The sequence below is a fragment of the Zeugodacus cucurbitae genome, chromosome 6 (assembly GCF_028554725.1).
Source record: "Zeugodacus cucurbitae isolate PBARC_wt_2022May chromosome 6, idZeuCucr1.2, whole genome shotgun sequence".
Lineage (NCBI taxonomy): Eukaryota > Metazoa > Arthropoda > Insecta > Diptera > Tephritidae > Zeugodacus > Zeugodacus cucurbitae.
The window spans coordinates 52,129,984-52,150,275 of NC_071671.1; the positions used below are offsets into that span (position 1 = coordinate 52,129,984).

The following is a 20,292-nucleotide window of genomic DNA, read 5'->3' on the forward strand; positions in this document are numbered from 1 at the left end:
GAACGCATACGATTGCAATTAGTGGTCGCTAGTGCTTACTGGACTTGGAACCCACTTCAATATTCACAATGAAACCATTGAGGCCGCCTAGGTCGCCGTGAAAGCACGGAATGCGTGCCACTTGCAATTTAACTTAATTTTACTTAATTTTTTCTTAGTTCATCTCGTGCCTTTTACAGTCCTTTTCTTCTCAGCACGACGACAGTCTCTGCGTTGGACTGTTTTTTCAAAACTCCAATATCTAAGTGTGTTTGTTCAGTGTAAATTTGGCTCTGAATGTACTTACTTCTACTTGACGATGCGCTAACATATGCCGAAGAGTGGCGCTTCAGTCCACTTGTGCCATCATTATTGCTTCCGACTGGCAGAAATCGCGACAGTGACAGCAACGTTTTGAATATGTCAGTCACGTTTTGATCCTCCTTGGCGGAGCATTCCAGCACTTTCGCTCTTTAACGAAGAAAATAATGCAACTGGTTAAAAATTAAGAAGGAAATTCATGAAAAGTGCATATATAAAAATATTGGATATTTTGCGTAAGTTATAAGGAGAAAGTGTTGACAATGAGAATATGAGAGTTTTAGTAAATTTAGAAATTAAAAAAAAGTTTTTTCTACAATTGATGACATCCCTCTCCCATGAAACAGCTTGTTTATTATAGGTACCTATTTTTTTTTTTCAAGACAACACTAGTATTGGCTGATTGGGCTTCAATTTAAAAGATAACAAATAGATTGTTTTCGAATGTACCGAGCGAAAAAGAACCTTGTAAAGTTTTACCTCAATAACTTATTTGAAAATGAAAATATCAACTTATTTATATCAACTAACTAACTAATTTTATTTGAAATATATCAACTAATTTATAAACATTTACAAGTCAATATTGTTGTCCTTCAAATCTACACACCCGTCACAACGTCAAAAACGGCCTATTATTAGTTTGTGTGGGTAGCAGGCCAGCGGAAATGAACAAAAATGCAGCGAAGCAACACAGCTTATGGAATCACTCATACATTCACTGACAACTATTGCGTTGTTTTTAATTCGGGTGTTCATGCGTCATTGCGCCATACATTGCGCTTTGTATAGCCAAATACTACGAGTAGTATATGCTTGTAGTTCAATGAATCACTGCTGGCGGCAACAGTGGCTGGTACCAGCGGTGTTTGTCTGATTATGATTCTTATTATGATTTTTTAGAAGCTCAGATTTATTGCATGACGCAGAATGCCAATTAAAGTGTCACATGCGAAATTGAAGCAATGAATATTGTTAATGTGCCTTTTCAATCTAAAAGTTGTTCAAATTTCACTTTACAGACACTTTTAATCAGGTACATTTCATTTCACCCACTGTAGTCATAATACTCCTCTTTCATACATACATATGTAAACAAATCAGTGCTGCTTAATTTAGGCACTTCAACACCCTCCGGCACTCGATTCAGAAATTTACTCAAATATTTTGGGTAAATACATTTATGGTAGGTTATGCCGTTCACTAATTGACGGCAACAGTCGGTGCTAGAGCACTAGCTACTTATGAGTTCTGCAGAATGTTGGTGCAATCATCGAAAATTATTTAAGTACTTAAGGGACTGCTTAATACTGTTGGCATCTAACTGTTTCAGTTTCGTCAAATTTGAAAGTGGCAACCATTTGAGACAGTGAGCAACTGCGAAATGCCTAGATACACACATAAATTTACATACATATAATACAAGAGCAGTCAGCTGTTGGGAAGCACTGGTGTGGGTTATGCCTTTCTAACGAGGTAATGAGGTAGTTTGGTGCCGACTTTGAGTAGTCACCCACACAAAGTCAAAGTACAAATACTCTCATCAATATACCGCCATTTATGAAGTACTTTGTATTTAGAATTGAGGAGAAAATAGTGCAAAAGAAACTTATTTAGTTTATCGAGACTCCGTTTACATTTATACATTTGTTGAACTTTGGAAAAATTTACAAGGCTCAAAGTGTCATGGTCTACAGATTCGAAGGTAATGATTCGGGTATCTTGAGTGTGGATTGTGGAGTTATGAAACGCAAAAACAAAAATGTATAACAGCTGATCGGTTATCGAGTAACTGGCAGTGTGAAGGGCAAAACTTCAACTTCTAACAATAACATCCATTTTCTTATATTATAACCGAGGCTACAACTAAGCTCGAGGTGAGGAGGTGTGTATCCTCGTTTTCCACAGCCTCGAATTGGTCTTACCAAGCATCTATTAAAACTATATAAGGACACTCGAATATAAGCTAATATAACCTCAACTACTGCTCTGAAATGAAACCAAGCGCACCATTCAGCATATTTAACCGTTTGCCGAACGTTAAACTTTTACCAGCCGTCACTATGTACTTAAAATTTTAAAATTCGACGACTTGTTTATTTGCTTGCGTGGCCTTGGTACGAATTTTATTTTTCTACGAAAATATTCCGTTTGCACTGCGAAATATGTCAACAATTTTATTTTTACGAGTTCGAAAGTTTCACTTGTGCTGACGATCGAGTTGCACACACATACAAATACACAAATAAACAAAATTAAAATAGTTAGACTTTGCTGATGGCGTAAAATTCATGCCAACTATGCAAAAGACTTACAAAGTTGCGAACAATGTCGAAGCCACTCCGTCCAACCACGTTGGTTATAACAACGCTAGTTGTTGTTGGATTGCTGCCGATGTTGGTACAGCGTTGATCGATGCCGGAGTGGACTTGAAAACTTTCAGTGCGATTGCAGGTGCTTGGAAGTTGTTGTTCTTTTAAATTGCTGACCTGACACGCTAATTGTGGCGATGCAACAATTCCCAACAACTGCAACAAACTCATCAAATGTTTGCAAATTCCCATGTGTATAGTGGGTGCCTGTTGGCACAGCATTCAACAGCTGTTGGTTGCAAAACTTTAAGTGACCATCAATATTGTATTTCTTCTCGCCTGCGGTGGGCTTGCAGCAGAAGTTCGGCGATGCATAAAATGACGCAGCGAGTTGAAAATGTAATAGACAGTAGTTAAGTGTAATGTAGACAGTTGAATAGGAGGACCTTATGTATATACTCACAGATTATCAATTAAAAATAAGTTCAGCACTTTAAACAGTTCTTGAAACAACATCGTAGTATTGTACTAGCAACAGTAAATTCGAACCATTCTTTTAGATACATATAACCAATAGATTCATCACATGAATTATATTCTCGTAATAAAAACCTTCCCAAATTTCCAAAATTAAACAGACATTGGGTTCTCTCTTTATTTCTAGATTTTGGTAACTTAAACTCCTTTCTTTTCACACTTGACTCTAATTTTACTTAAATAACCTAAAAACTTACTCCACTAGCACAACCTATAATTTAAAACGGTGGAATAGTTCGTTCATAGAATTGCCGTCGATTAAAACTTCAAACTATTTCTAGAAGACAGGTTCAAGATAATGTGTCTTGTGTAAATAAAATGTGACATTCTTTTTACAGTGGATATCTGAACGACAAGTATTATCAAGTTCTAAGTGAAGGATTTGGATTAGAGCAGAGGGTCGGGTACACCGAGATATGTTCGGACTCAATTATAAGTCCTCTATGATCGGTTATGTATTACATAAGATTTTCTGCTGAAATGTAAACGATTCTCTCATTTATTTCAGATAAAGGTGAAAGTTGAATAACTAGCATAGAAATCACAATTTTTCATCAGTTAAAAAATCAAAAATAAGAAAAAAAACTAATTATAAGCTGAACAATACAATATGCATACAAAATGTAAAAGACACCATAGTAAAAACAAATATTAAACAATTTTCAGAATTCCCAGCAGCAAACAGTATCGAGAAAGAATTTTTAATCGAACACGCTCGCTTTTCGCTTAAACAAATTTCACACCAACCCGGACAGTATTTTAGAAACTTCGAAAATTGTCAATTCAATTAATATTTTGAAGCTACCCAAAGCGTGGGGGGTGCAGACAGATGAGAGAAAAAGGAAATATATATGATTGAATTTCGCAAAAATTGGCTTTTTCTATAGTTTTCACAAACAAAAGAACATACCTCAACGCAGCATAGATGAGAGCGTGACGTTTTTTTATTTTGGTTATTTCATTTTCGTTCAATTTCGCTGGTCTGTGTGTGTGATTTTTTCTCATTTTGTATTTATAACGGTTACTCTTTCGTTCATAACAATAGTTTCACGTTGTTGCTTTATTCTTTTTGTAATTCTTGTTGTTGTTTTTTATTGAACCTGTAGCTTTATACTTTTAACATGTCACATGAGCAACACTGTGTCAGCTGTGTTGGTTACAATTACCAAGCGCTTCAGCGCCAAAAGGCATGCTTCGCAAGCCAAAGCGACGAGCGTAAGACACAACAATCGTGTGTGCGTGTTTGTTGATGTAATTTTTGTATGCTGCGGAAGCGATTTTTTAAATCTACCAGCTATTATAAGGGTTAAGGTCATTCGGCTGTTTTTTTTTTTATAGAATATTCAATATTTTTTTTTGCCTCAGCGAAATGGTTTACAATGTTGCTTTACTTGTTCATTTAATATAATAATTAATGAGTTGGGTGAAAAATCGATTTCCCAAGAGTGAAACTTCGGTGTCTTCTCACGTTTCTACACCTGTGTTTATTCCCTGTTTTGAATCCCTTATTTCACCTTTTTCCGGGGAGAGATTAAAACTAAGTAAGAAGAAGATAAATTAATTTTGGGTATTTTTGGGTTGGGTAAAGAGAGGCAGCGCCAATATTCTTGAGATGTTGATGGTTCAAAAAAAAAAATTTAAAAAAAAAGTTGTTGTCGATCTTCGGTCGCATTGAATATATGTATTATTGACCACTAAGACAAGACCGATAAAATATTATTGAGAGAAAATGTGAAGATAATGTCTTAAAATAAAATTCATAAAAAATATATTTCTGAAGATATTCTTATCGATGTACCCTCTACATTCGAGCATATAAACACTTGTCTATACAACTTCGAGTCGTATAGGATAAAAATGCAATCAAGCCGCATACAACTCTGTGGTCAGCGGTCAGCGGTTAATCGTTTATTAAGAGCACACATACATATAAATATGTTCATATATGTAAGCTTTCATACATGCTTCATATGCATAACATGCAGGTCTTACGTTTCTACACCTGTGTTTATTCCCTGTTTTGAATCCCTTATTTCACCTTTTTCCGGGGAGAGATTAAAACTAAGTAAGAAGAAGATAAATTAATTTTGGGTATTTTTGGGTTGGGTAAAGAGAGACAGCGCCAAATTTGTAGTTAAATTAATTTTTTTTAACATATATTTAAGTGGATTACTTATACTTCAGTCTATAAATTGACATTGCATTATTTAAGTTTTTAGTCTATGTGTTTTAAGAAGCTTTCATTTAAAAAATATGGTTGTTATCATGAAACTCTAACTTAGGAAATCCTTCCCGTATTTATTATTATTTTTATGACTTCCTGAAGGACTCAAATATGAATCTACTGGGTTTTGGAGTTGGATCGATATCCAGCATCCCTGGAGATAGAAAAAGAAATAGTTAGAGCTCTTAATTATAAAGAGATCACAAAATCATTGTGGCATTATTTTAATAACTGAAACCGCTATAGAGGCATACAGATGGAGCTATAATTGTAGTACAGTTAATGATCTGAAATTAACAAGAATGTGAATATTGTTGGAATTAGTTGAATTAGTTCGAAGGCGATTTCGCTTTTGAGTGTTGTACATATGGTTTTCCACACCAAGCATAGTAACTATAGCTAAAATTAATTTATAAAGGGTGATTTTTTAAGAGCTTGATAACTTTTTTAAAAAAAAAAACGCATAAAATTTGCAAAATCTCATCGGTTCTTTATTTGAAACGTTAGATTGGTTCATGACATTTACTTTTTGAAGATAATTTCATTTAAATGTTGACCGCGGCTGCGTCTTAGGTGGTCCATTCGGAAAGTCCAATTTTGGGCAACTTTTTCGAGCATTTCGGCCGGAATAGCCCGAAATTCTTCGGAAATGTTGTCTTCCAAAGCTGGAATAGTTGCTGGCTTATTTCTGTAGACTTTAGACTTGACGTAGCCCCACAAAAAATAGTCTAAAGGCGTTAAATCGCATGATCTTGGTGGCCAACTTACGGGTCCATTTCTTGAGATGAATTGTTCTCCGAAGTTTTCCCTCAAAATGGCCATAGAATCGCGAGCTGTGTGGCATGTAGCGCCATCTTGTTGAAACCACATGTCAACCAAGTTCAGTTCTTCCATTTTTGGCAACAAAAAGTTTGTTAGCATCGAACGATAGCGATCGCCATTCACCGTAACGTTGCGTCCAACAGCATCTTTGAAAAAATACGGTCCAATGATTCCACCAGCGTACAAACCACACCAAACAGTGCATTTTTCGGGATGCATGGGCAGTTCTTGAACGGCTTCTGGTTGCTCTTCACCCCAAATGCGGCAATTTTGCTTATTTACGTAGCCATTCAACCAGAAATGAGCCTCATCGCTGAACAAAATTTGTCGATAAAAAAGCGGATTTTCTGCCAACTTTTCTAGGGCCCATTCACTGAAAATTCGACGTTGTGGCAGATCGTTCGGCTTCAGTTCTTGCACGAGCTGTATTTTATACGGTTTTACACCAAGATCTTTGCGTAAAATCTTCCATGTGGTCGAATAACACAAACCCATTGAATTTTTCACATGCCTATTATCTTAAAAATTGTAACAATTAAAATATTTAATATCAAAAGTGAGGTGAAGAATAATGTGCGTCTATGCATAGGTAAAAAGTAGGTGAGAATATGTCAAGGACAATTTGTCACTGTCAATGACATCAAAAGCAGAAATATAAAATTACACAAAGGCGGTTGCTGGAGAAGTCAGCGCAGTACCTAAATCATTACATTTGTTAAAAAAAAGACCTAAGGTAGACAACAAAACTTCGCAGGAAACAAAGAAATTATTGCATTTGAGTGCTGGACGCCTAAAAATATGCTTCTGAGTTATTTGTTACATCCAAATGTGCGCCATTATTTTTCGTACGCTTAGACAATGGAGCTATCAGTGTTGGGCTCAATTCAAGCAGGAATTAAACTCTTTACGACATTTAAAAAGGTATTTTTGGAATACTATTGTGGTAATGCCTGTGCAATGTGAGGATAGTTATGGTGGGAATATGAGTGTATGTATATCTAAATATTTGTAAACATATGGAAATGATTATATTGTGAGTTTTAAGGACCCACTTTAAACATAATTATATTTATATTCCAAAGTAAGTAACTGGCTAGCTAGCTAGAATTGAATACAATAATTATACTATATACGCTATAAATAATACTTTAATTAGAAGGTTTTAGGAATGACCACGGTTTTCCTCATTCTATGTTCATTTTTATACTAAAATTAAATAGGCATCTTCGTGCCCACGTTTTAAGAGCTGAGAGAGATAATGACCAAATCCATGACCGGCCAAACTTTGATTCGAAAATTTATTTGCGTTAAGCGCGTTGAAGTCGACGAGGGATTCATTGAATACCACATTTATAGGGAAGAACATTTAATTGTTATGAATAAATTTTTGGTTTTTTTATAAAATATTGAAGGTTGTTGTTAACAAATAGTCCATCTAGTACCGCACCATACTATTACATATATTCTATCATTCGGTATACTCAATTTAAATTTTAAATGTTTATTGCCGAACAAACACAAATTCCTCCATTCTATTTACAAACAAACCACAAAAAAATAAAATTACAACTAAAATATATAAGCAGCGTGACGCATGAAGGCGGATAAAATGTGACCCCTTGTTGATCTTGTAAATTTCCAGTTGGCATGCACTTGCACCATTATATGCCAACTGGGCATTGCAAATAGCTTTCGCAACTACATACATATACAACAATCTGAACAAAAGCAACAACTTGTACTTTAGCAGCGCATTAATGTCTTTTGTGGTTGTTTGCTTCGCCGATTTCATCAACCGCTCATTTCCAACATGAACGTGTATGTGTGTATTTGTATGTTATTTTACTTCACCGTTTTATTCCTTAGCAGCCTTTTTGTTTTCATTTTAATTTTATTTCGGGGAATTGCCACCACATTGTTGTTGCTACATTTAAACGGTCACAGTTACACAGATTGTTTTTGTTTTTTTTTTCGCATTTGGAAACTAGTTGCGCGCTCATTGAAGATAGAGAAAGAAGAGAGAGTGCGGGTGCTTCGTGTAGTGGAAACCGCCATTTTCGATTTGCTGCAATAATTACGAGATTGCATTGCATTACCTCGTTCCGCCATGTATTGCATTGTATCACACTGATTACACAGACACAATTACCCACCATCCGAGAAATGTGTGGGGCAGAAATCAGATTTACTTCGGTTCCAGTCAACAGATGTCACTATACACCCTTCACTTCGCTATCACAAACATTCGCGTCACTTGTTTGACTGCCGTTTTTCTCACCCTCTCACTTTGATTAGAATTGTTTTTTTTTTGTTTTTAATTAAATTCACATAAAATGAGTGCCATAAAATATAATCATTTCATAAATTGTTTAGCAGACTTGCTCGTATATTTTAAGGGCTGAAAAAAATTTGTGTACGGTTTAATTTAGAGAGTGTAGAATTTAAAAATTTTCTAACTATAATGCACTACCAATGATCGACTTAAGAACCTGTGTAAATATCAACGACAATGTCAGACTAGTGATTAAGTCTCTTGATCAAATATTTGCAGAAATATTACGTATTTGAGGACCATAGAACCAGCACAAGGTGTATGGCGAACCATTGTTTCTGAAGAGAGTGAATTTGATGCCAAATTAGTTTTCGCCATTTTTTGTAGATTTTTTTAAAACAAACAACCTTAGGAACTACCCTGTGTATGTAGTACGCACGCACCTAAGCTTTTACCTCGCTTATATCGTTATGCTTAATCAAGCATATTAATTGTTATCGACTTCAATATATATGTTTGTTTCGTCAATTTGCATAACTGTCTCCCACAATTGAAAATCGCACGTTCGCTTCAAATCTGTGGGTACGAATTAACGAATTTATATTTTATCTATATAGAAATGTCCCTAACGTTTTTGTACCTCTTAATACACCCAATAGTAATATGAGTGCAAACCGTTATGAGTTTACCACATAAATAAAACTAAGACGACGACATAAAGAAAGCAGCAAAACAACTATGAGACACAGGAAATGATGTAAACAATTTTGAGGTCAATGTTTTTGAGTTTTTTCTTCAGTTTTGAAACACTGAAACCGCATAAATATGCTGTTATGTTGGGCACAAATAATTTAACAGACCTTCGGGACATATACGCACTGCACGCACATGAAAAAGCAGTCAAAGGTATGCAGATAAATAATTTTCAATTTGTTTGAACTCACCTTAATCGCGGCAATTCACAGTAGACCCAGTCCGTGACTTCTTCCAGTCGCACCTCCCTGTGTGTATTGGCCAAATCCGATTTATTGCCGGCGATTACAATGGGAATATCCTTTGGCGGCAAGAAAAGTAAGAGAAGTTTAAAAAATAAACGTGTTTGTAAGTAATCTAAATGACTTTGAAAATGACCGGACTTAAATCTAATTTGTAATGGAAGGATCAGTAAAATTCACTACACTTCACTAAATTAAAGAGAACTATTTCTAGGATAGGTTCAAAATGTTTATTAATGAAGGCTATACAGGTAATTATGCATAGTCTTTAGCTCAGGTCCCTGATCTTTCATGTAAGTAATGAATGTCAAAGATCTGGAGAATTTTTGTCTCGGGTGAGTACTATTCTGTTTAATGACTACACTTGTGGCGAGTATATCAGCTGAACAATTCATGATACGAAATGAAAGTATTAAGGTATTGTTTTGTTAAGTAACATTTTAGAGGGCATATAGCAATGCATATTGACGCAAATGCCATATAAAATACATTAACCCATAAAAGATATGCTTATTTCAGAATTTAATAAATGTCGATATGAATTTTACTCCATTAATTCCAAGACTTTCATACATTTATATATATATCAATGTATTCAGAGTTCATGAAGTGTAGAACCTTGAAATCGGCAAAAAATCGTACTTGAATGATTGCAAATAGTTATTGATTACCCAACTGTCATCACTCAACTTTCTTTTGTCACTCTACTAAATCTATTTAATGGTACTTTCTCTGCTGGTATTTGACATATTCCAACATTTTCTTCTTTTTTCCTCTTTTCAGCCAGCATTTGATTTTATGCTTTGCTTATGTCAAATTACTAGTTTTCAATGTTGTCAACAAATTATTTCACTTATCACCAAATGTCCCGGCAAGCCATCATTTCGCCTGACTGTTACAAACAATCGAATATTCGTAATTAATATATACGTGTGAAAAGGCAAAACATTTTTAAAATTTTTTAATGATTTTTTCTTACCTGAAATATTGTATTTGTGCCACACGCAATCCAATCACCACACAAACATTATTATTGACAGTTACTTTTAGGTTATTTTTATGTTTTGATTTCAAATTGATTGCTGCTAATTTTTGATTGCTTTCTGTTGCGGAATTGCGGCAAATGCACAAACACACGCACACAAATAATTTATTTATTGCAATAGTATAAATAGTAAAATTTAAATAAACTATAATTACTTCATTTTGATTGAGAGTTTACAGCTTATGCTTGAATTGAAAATAAATCCAGTTCTGTGGTAATTTTCCTTTTTTCTTTATAATCAAAAAATTTATTTCCAATAAATTTGAAAAAAGTGGAAGTGTAACAGTTCTGAGCTAAGATAATGTAGTGTGATGAATTTTCAAATATTTGTAAACACATATGGAAAAATATATAACTAAATGTTCACATAAATAAATATATATATATACATGTATAAATGTATATACATATGTATGTATAGTAAAATTAATCTGATTTGGCTAGGTTAAAGAATTCTGATTTTTTCTAAATATTGAAAGAAGTGAATTAACTGTATTTAAAATACATCAAGCCTCAGTTCTTTCTAACATAAATTAACTTGGAAACAATAAAAGTCTATCAAAATCAATTAATACAATAAATTCTTGTCTAGAGCATAACTTGATATGAGTTATTTAGTCAATTGCCCATATATATCGATAAATATCACTGATTTCCTTTCCAACATTCTAAAATAGTTTTTTCTATAAACAATAGAAGAACTCTCAAACTCACCTGGAAGTCAGCGCGCTGCTCACGTATCTCCTCGAAACACTGTTTGACACATTGAAAACTCGACGCAGACGTGGACGCATAGACTAGCATGAAAGCGTGTGCGGTGGCGATGGACAGACGTCGCATAGCGGGAAATTGCATATCGCCGGAAGTGTCTAAAATGTCAACCTGAAAATACAAGAAGACAGTTAATAAATTTTGCTTAGTTTGTAAATAATAAGGTGGAGGAAGAGATGCAATAGTTTTGATTAATAAAATTCTCTAAATGTGGAGTGAAAAAATTAGTAAAATAAGTTGTCTAATAAATTTGCGTATTTGAAATTTGTTCAGTTTATTATTATTTTTAGTTTTCAAACTAATTGTTTTGTAATCAAAAATTTTCATGTCAAACAAGCAAGTTGTGAATATGTTTAATTAGGTACCACACGGCGTATGAGTAACCTTTGATGGTAGTAAAAATTAACTTGAAAACAGTTTGAAGCATATAACCGGAGACTGGACTATTTCTAAGACAACTCAAAAACCACTATTAATAATGTAGGAAATATATTTTCAATCTCAGATCAAATTCTTAAATGGACTATGTTTTCCCCCACTGAAGTATTCTTCGGAATGACAACCAAGTTTTCATTAAGTCATGCAAAAACTGTTTCAAGTGATACTAGAAGTTCATAAAAATAAAACAAAACAAAACAAAAAACAAAGCTTTCAATATGAACACGGCGTATAAGTAACATTCGTGAGCACTGAAGAAAAAGTTGAAATCAGGCATGGCGTATGAGTAACCTTTTCACAGCGTTGAAATTTAGTAATGATGTATGTATGTATGTATGTATGTGATTGGCGTTGCAAGCGTTTAGCCGGTTATAGCCGAATCGACGATAGTGCGCCACCTCTCTCTCTCCTTCGCAGTTCGATTTAGTAATGATTCCTTACAATAATAAGAAGAAATATTTGCAACGGCAAACATTACAATACTATAAATGTATTTATTTGAAAAGTTTCTGAATAATTAAGTTTTCTTCACACCACACACACACACATTTCAAACACCAACAACACACGCAATTGATATTACATGCAAAATAATTATTTTAATTATGCAAAGAGCAAAATCAGAATGCTTACAAGTATTACCGCTGTTGTTGTAGCACAGCTTACTTCCATTTCAACGGCACCGCTTTGTATGCAGGCGTTTGATTGCATTTGCGCCTGGCCGAGACCTTGAACATTGTGCAATTAATAACAATTACGTTTGCAACTAATTGCAACTATGTCAAGATTCCAAGTGATTTTAAATGCCACAAAGGCATTGATTGCTCTTTGCATTTGTAAAGCTGTTTATTTATGCACAAACACTCACAGACATATTTTCAAACTCTTCTCGATTGCAGGTGCATTGCATTGGTGTTTGTGGTTGGCATTGAAAATCAAAATTAATTGCAATGAAATTGTGTTACGGCTATGAATGAGTATATGCAAGCGGAGAGGCAATTAACAACAAAAACAAAATAGAAATCGATTTGCCTTCAGGTAGTTTCATTATTGTTTTACAAACATATTAAAGTGCTTATGGCTAGTTTAAAGGGAAAATTAAGTTATTTCCTTCTATTAGCGTTATTTTACTCTAAACTCGAAATTTCTAGTGCGACACATTTGACAATTAGCATTAAACAGATCCATTACAGCATGTCTAAAACCTTCTGTTATTGTTGTAGTAGCACTAGAAAAAAAGTATTTTAGTGTAACGAGTGGGAGAAGAATTTCAGAGATGCAGAGTTTGAGAATATGATATTGCGAATAACGTCTAGGGTTACAAATAGTGTACAATAGCATCAACATCTAATAGAATTTTCACACAGCCTAATTAATTGATCAATTAAAATTTAGGTTGAAAAACCAGTTTTTGCCCTTCGCACTGCCGGCTACTCGATAATCAATCAGATGTTACACATTTTCGTTTTTGCTTTTCATAAGAAGTTGGTAAGTTTCATCAGGTGATTGTTATTTTTAGCAGCGACATCTACCGTCATGTAGCGTGAACAACAACTCACTGACAAAGAATGTATATATAATTACAAATACGATCTTTGTCACAGAGTTGCATTTCATTTTCAAGTAGATTAAAATTCAATTTAAAAGTAATGTAGATTGTAATAAGCTTAATAAGCGTTTTAGTCGAGCAGAGGCCGGTTAATTGATCGATTATCTCCTGTGTGAAAAGGCTATAAGTTGATGCTTAAACTAAATATCTAGCGACATCTACTGGAGCAAAACCGAAGTTAGAGATAAATACCTTAAGATTCCTACGTAAGAAATTCAATTAGAAGCTTCAAACAAGTTCACTTGCAGTTGCGAAGAGTTGCGAAGTAAAATGGACTAAATACAGATATTTAAGGCACTTATAATATTGTAAAACAACAATAACAACAAGGCAAGAACTTAGAAACTTAAAAGCCGAGTTGGTGTCGCACCCCAAGTGAAATAGAGTTTTTTATTCGAGCTTTTGGAGAAGTGAGCTTTTTGAAGCGACATTAAGAGACTCATACATGCACATGCAAACGCTTATATATAAAACGAGTAGTGCACATGTCATAAACCTAGAAATCCCCAATTACCCTCTTAATGTACAGTACCCAGATCCACATGCATACAACATACATCCAGCGAACATGCAGCACCGCTCCATTAAGCCGCTAGCCATGAAGAACGCTAATCTCATTGACGTTGGCAAAACTACCACAGCAACGACCTAATCGCATTGTTGTTGCTTCGCTTATCGTTCTTGTTTGTGTTTTCACTTTCTGTCGCTGCACGCATCATTTATCAAATTTATACACACGTTGCCCTCTTAAATTCGCTATGCATAAATCGTTTGTCACCAATGTGTACACAGAGATATATTCATGCACCCACATACATTGACATCTTTAACAACCGTCACAGTCTCTTCGGCTTTGTGAGAATTTTTTATAGTCAGTTTTGGAATTAGTTTTTCTACTCCGGGATTTGTATATTATACATAGATTAATGTAGAAGTAGAATGAATATTATGACCGAATGCTTTCTCTAAATTAGTTAACATTTTATTAGTATAGGAATCTCGGAATAAACTGGATCCACGTCTCGTGTTACAAGATGGATCGTACTATGTATCCACTATATGAATTGCGCTCCAAATAATATTATTAAAATCAACCATTTAGTATAAACATTTTGGCGCGATAATTTAGCTAATTAAAGTCACGTCAATGATATATCAAAGTGCAGTTAAACAAATTTGCCTTACACCATTTAGTCGTATTATTAATATATTATCTACTACCAGCGAACTGGCGAAAATCAGCAGCTGAGCACAATTCTCAATCGATATTTGATGTATATACGTGTGTGTGATGGTGTAGCGTAAAGATTAATAACCCGCTTTATCATATACGCTGAAGTCGAGCAGCACATTATTTAACAGCAAGTGCTATACAATATATGAGGGTGACACAAAATATAGAAGTAAACAAATCTTAATATATGTATAAAAATCCGTGTGTATGTTCCGAATTTGATCCAACTTAGATGATACGATAGTTATTATTCAAATTAATCGTCTCCACATTTTGTTTTACTTCTAATTTACAGTTACATATGTATGTACATAAATATAATATAAAAATGAATTGCTGTTCGTTAGTCTCACAAAAAATCGAGAACGGCCAAACCGATGAGGCTAATTTTAGCCTTGAAATATTCGTGGAAGGCCAGGAAAAGATTAGAGAGTGAGTAAATATATAAACATTGGGAGGAAGATAATAATAAGAGAATTTTGTTCGAGTTGACAAGAAAAATATAAAAAGAGAAAACAAAAAATAATATTTTGAAGGTTATCATCGTTGCTTTGTTAAAATATTTTTGTTATTGTTTAATTGTATAAGGTAGTGTCGATAGCCCAAAACAATTTGTAACAAATAAAGAAAGGCTCAGTTCGGGTCCAACCGAATATTTTATACTCTCGCAATTTATTGATGTAATTTTATTAAGATAACACATAATTTGACCCATATATTCGGCAGACAATATCAAATTGCGATTGTAGAAGCAATTGGAAATGGTAGGGTCTCAGTTGACGCCTCGATGATGAATAAATGATAAATGACTGATTGACTGACCTATGTTGGTGGTAGAAAACAAAGATATCGATGATCTTAATGCGACAATTTAGAATTTCGGTCCAGGAGAGTTGACACAGCTACAAACGAGGATGACGTAGTCAATTATACCAAACTATTTAAAATTGCCTGTACTATCACCACTCACTTTGCAATTAAAAGTAGTGTGAGTTGTCATCATGATGCGTAACATAAATCAACCTCGAGTAATCAATATCGTCGCCGAAGCCAAGATTGGACCAATTGGCCAATCATTTTGAGGCATATGTCAGAGAAGTTGGAAAATTTTCACAAATCATTTTATAAGGTTTTGATCCGTCTATACAAGTGTTATTGTGCCAGAAGTCTGTTATAGGAACATATGTACATACATATGTAGAGCAACGAGTAATAATGAAGAGTACCACAATTTTCGTATTTCGTTTTGTATCCTTTTACTTTTGTATGTTCAATTCTACTCACTGCTATAAGCTATTATATTAATTTTTGAGTTATTGCAGGGTTTTATATAAATATTCTAAGATATGTGCCATCCTAATGCGTATGCGTAACTGATATTTACCCTCATGAAAGTGGCCATAAATTTGCATAATTAATTTTAAACTATTTTTCGCTATGCTGAAATGCATATTTTATGCGAGAATTACGGTGGAAATTACTATATAGTGGAGTAGCTGATATGCGCATTACACTTAATTATAATGGCAAACTATAAACTGGGCAATAAATAATAGGCGAATTTGTATGAAAACGGCGGAAGTCACGTGCCAAAAACCATTTACAAGCATTTGTCGCGTCGAATAAAGCGGATATAATACCGTTAGGCACATATTTCCACACTTCAAATATAAATTCATGCATGTCCGCGGGCAAATCAACGTTTTCGTCGCCATTTTGCATACTAATATAGCCACAAAGGCACGCACACATATGTCTATATATATGTATGTATATATAAAGTACTATCAGCCGTCAAATAATGACCTTGTGCCCCTACAGACGCACTTAAACCAACAAATTCCCACAGAAATAACTGCCTTAAGTAAAATTAATCATTCGCCTACATCTATATTGTTGTTGCCGTTAATCGCAGTTTTCATGTCGCTTTGGCCTTTTTCTGACTGCTGTTGAGTAAGTGATGTACTCGTCGCGCGCAGCATGTCTAGCTCACTCAAACACATACGCACCCAAGTATATAAGTAATAATGTTGGAAATTCTTAAGACAACGAAGCTTTTCCTATCTCGCGCCGCGTCGCTTGTTTAATGTTGCTTATACGCTCCGATGAACCGCAACGATAAATGCACAATTTTTCAACACTGTTCGCTATCAGCAGCCCACGATGGCATTTACATATATTATTAAAACAAATACAACAATTATTTCGCTATTTTTATGCTCTCGCAACAAAGTTGCTAAGTGAGTATAACAGTTTTGTTAACATAACGGTTGTTTGTAAGTCCTAAAACTGAACGAGTTAGATATATATACCAAATTGATCAGGATGACGAGTAAAGTTGAAATCCGGATGTCTGTCTGTAAAAATTGAGATATCTTGATGAAACTTGGTACACGTATTTCTTGGCATCATAAGAAGTTTAAGTTCATAGATGGGCGAAATTTAAAAAAAAAAACCAATGAAATTCGGTTCATAATCATTTCTAGGCATCCCAATGATATGTTATGAAAATAGACCAAATCGATTTACAACCACTTTCTTTATACCAGAACAGGCAAGTCGATCTCAATCGTTTACTTTACAATATATAAAGTAAACACTAGTGAAAATATCGAACATGAGAGCCTCAGTGCTTCTAATAATTTTTTTACCGAAAATATAAATAAGTTTCTCAGATATTTGCAAGAAGTTCAGAGGAAATATTTTCTTCCTCCGTGCCAAAAATAAGTGAAATAGGGTCATAACTTCCCTTAGCTCCCATATACATAGTATTTGAGGTTTTAAACTTTTAATGGACTTTATACCATTTATATGACGAATATGTGAGTCAAATTGTTTGTTATATTAATACAATTAAATAAATATAATGCGAGAGTATACAATGTTCGGTTACCCAAGAACTTAGCCCTTCCTTACTTGTTACTTTTTGTTTTTATGTCTTCGACGCTTTTATAATATTGCTTATTTAATTGTACATATATTTTATCGCATCGGATGCGCTCCATTTAACAATCAAGCGAGCGAATGTGCATTCATTTATATTTATAATATGTGTTATGAGAATGTATTCATATAAGCTGCCGACACGAATTTCCGTCTCCACCATAATTATCTTTCTGGATTAATGCTTCCACAAGCGAATCAATCAAAGCGGGAAAACATTTTCTAAGGTAGATAAGTGAAGTTTTTATGTGTGCGTTCATATTTTATATAATTTTACTTTATCTCAAACGCTTTGGTGACTCCCACAGTAAATTCCAAAATGAATGCAAAATATTTTCCTTAAACAATCGCAAATTTGAATGTTAACATAAGCATTAATAAAATGGAAAGCAAGAATTCTTAGAGCCGGAGTTAATAGAAGACTACACAAATCAATGAAAACGACGGCGAATTATGCGAATGTGGGCTCCAATGATTATTGTACTCACCTCATGAGAATATTTTCTACGGAGAAATTAAGCGACAATCGAGAGGAAAATATAACTGTTAGGTCTCAGAATTCAACTACTTCACATTATCCGAACTTAGGCATCCCTCAGCAAATGTAGAATTCTGGTTTGAAACTTAGTTCTAATAGTATACGTTTTAACGAGGTACTGCAAATATCACACCATTTAAATCTTGATTAAGCTAAATAAATGCTATACAAATTAACACTATCAAACTTATATTGTGCCACAAATTTCAATTTATGCAAATTGCCATTTATCCATGACCACACGTACAAATAACTATGGCGAACCAATGCGAATTGGGTGTCAATTGGTCAATTTAGAGCAAGCGAAGCGGTCAATGGGGCGAAAGTATGGCAATGAGGCGCAGTAACATGTTAAATCACTGTCATTTGCGGTGAACGAACGAGCAAGACGGTGGGAAAATACCTGACGGTTAGTAGGAGGGGTGTGATGTTTAACCGCCGTCGCCGCCGACTAGGCTGGACACAAACAAATGCGGTTGAAAAATGTCCCGTAAATTGGTTTACTTCAAAGCGATTTCACATAGAAACGATTTGTGGCATATGGATGTATATAATACAATTAATCCCATATATTCGATATAAAGAGATGATTCAATTTTAATGCATCCCACCGAGAAATTAAGAGGCCTATAATGCCAGAATTACATAAATTCCAGCGAAGTAAACCATAAAAGAGATGTTGGTTGCTGTGTCTGCTTCTACTGCAGAGATCAGAAATGGGTTTAAAAGCGAAATAAAGTAGGGGAACATAGCATAGCATAGCATGAGACTCAATGCTCATAAATAAAAATATTCAGATAAAAATAGCTAAGCGTCTCGCATTTCATTTGCCATAATTGTTTGTGTTATTTCTCTTATTTCTGCGATGGAAAATTTTGCGAGTAGACGCCAAATCGCAAACAGCTGTTTGATGGTGTTGCTGTGGATACATTAGAGATGAGTGTTTTGGATGTATGCCTTAGTGCAGGAATTTTCTATTTCGATCTATATCTCTAGACTTCTCTAGAAAAAAAAAGAATTTTCAATATCAGAAAACTTATTATACTAAAACATATTCATAATTATTTAATAATATCATATTACTTAGAACCTGCCTAATGTAGATCCAAAATAGATGGCACTTCATTTTATTGAAGAAACAAATTTAATGCAAACATTTAGCTTGTCAAATTTTCCGGTATTTCAAATTTAAAACCATAAAAACAAATAAATTTCTGTGCCTCTTATGGAACTTTCTACAAAAAGCCTAATATTCTGTGATAATTCTAATTGTGCGCAATGTCAACGAAATTTTTGTGAAATTAAAGACATCCAATAACAAGAGCAATAACACTCACAAATGTCAGCTGCAACGTAAGCTTGCGAATATGCAACAAATCACTTGAAATCACGATTGTGTCGGGCCAAACATTACCACAAATACATTGAAATCGTTTACCTAATTTAATTGTTCGCCTGACATGCGCTCATTGGATGGTTTTTATGTTACTTACGTGTGGTAGCGATTTTACGTTACCGAAATGGATGTGTGAATCAGAGAACTGCAAAACTCACTTTTTCCTTGAATCAGCTCATACGCAAAAGTTTCTATTCAACTCCAATCATTGAGCGAAACACAGCGTTGAGTAAAAATCAGCTCATGTTGCCGAACCGCTCATTCGCGTACAATGTGAGCCTTCGGTCCGAAATGCTTTGCTCACGTTTGCTCACTTCACGAAATGTTTAGCTCACTTTCGCTCAGTGATTGGAATTGAATAGAAACTTTTGCGTATAAGCTATTCAAGGAAAAAGTGAGTTTTGCAGTTCTTGAAATTAATATACATATCTTATATAAGTGTAATAAGCATGAATTGAAATGTGATTATATTATTTTTTCCATTACCATTGCCATTATTATGAAAAACATTCACGAATGCCATTTTGAGCTCTTGAGCCGGGTATCGATCGTGCATGAACATTTTTGCGCTCACCGGAAGCCGTTCTCTGGTGTGAATATATAATAAAACTACAAATGTTTCTCTTTTTCTAGTAATTCAGCTTATACCAGGTTTTAGAAAGTGGTTTTCGGTCGATAATTAGAACCTTTCAAGAAAACAAAACATTGCTTTGGAACCATTTATTCTATTTATACGTTTTGCAACAAATATAGAGTTCTCCTTTTTTTCGAAGGATGGGTTGGAGTTTCTCCATCTGATTTCTGAAAACGCTATTATCGAATAATCTTGGGTTGACCTTTGCCACTCTATTCTTGA

The 20,292-nt window shown here is 34.4% G+C and overlaps 1 pseudogene; it reads right to left on the minus strand.

Moving 5' to 3' along the window:
• LOC128922726 (GTP-binding protein Di-Ras2-like) overlaps nt 1-20,292 on the minus strand; it is a 76,950-nt pseudogene that overhangs the window by 16,219 nt on the left and 40,439 nt on the right.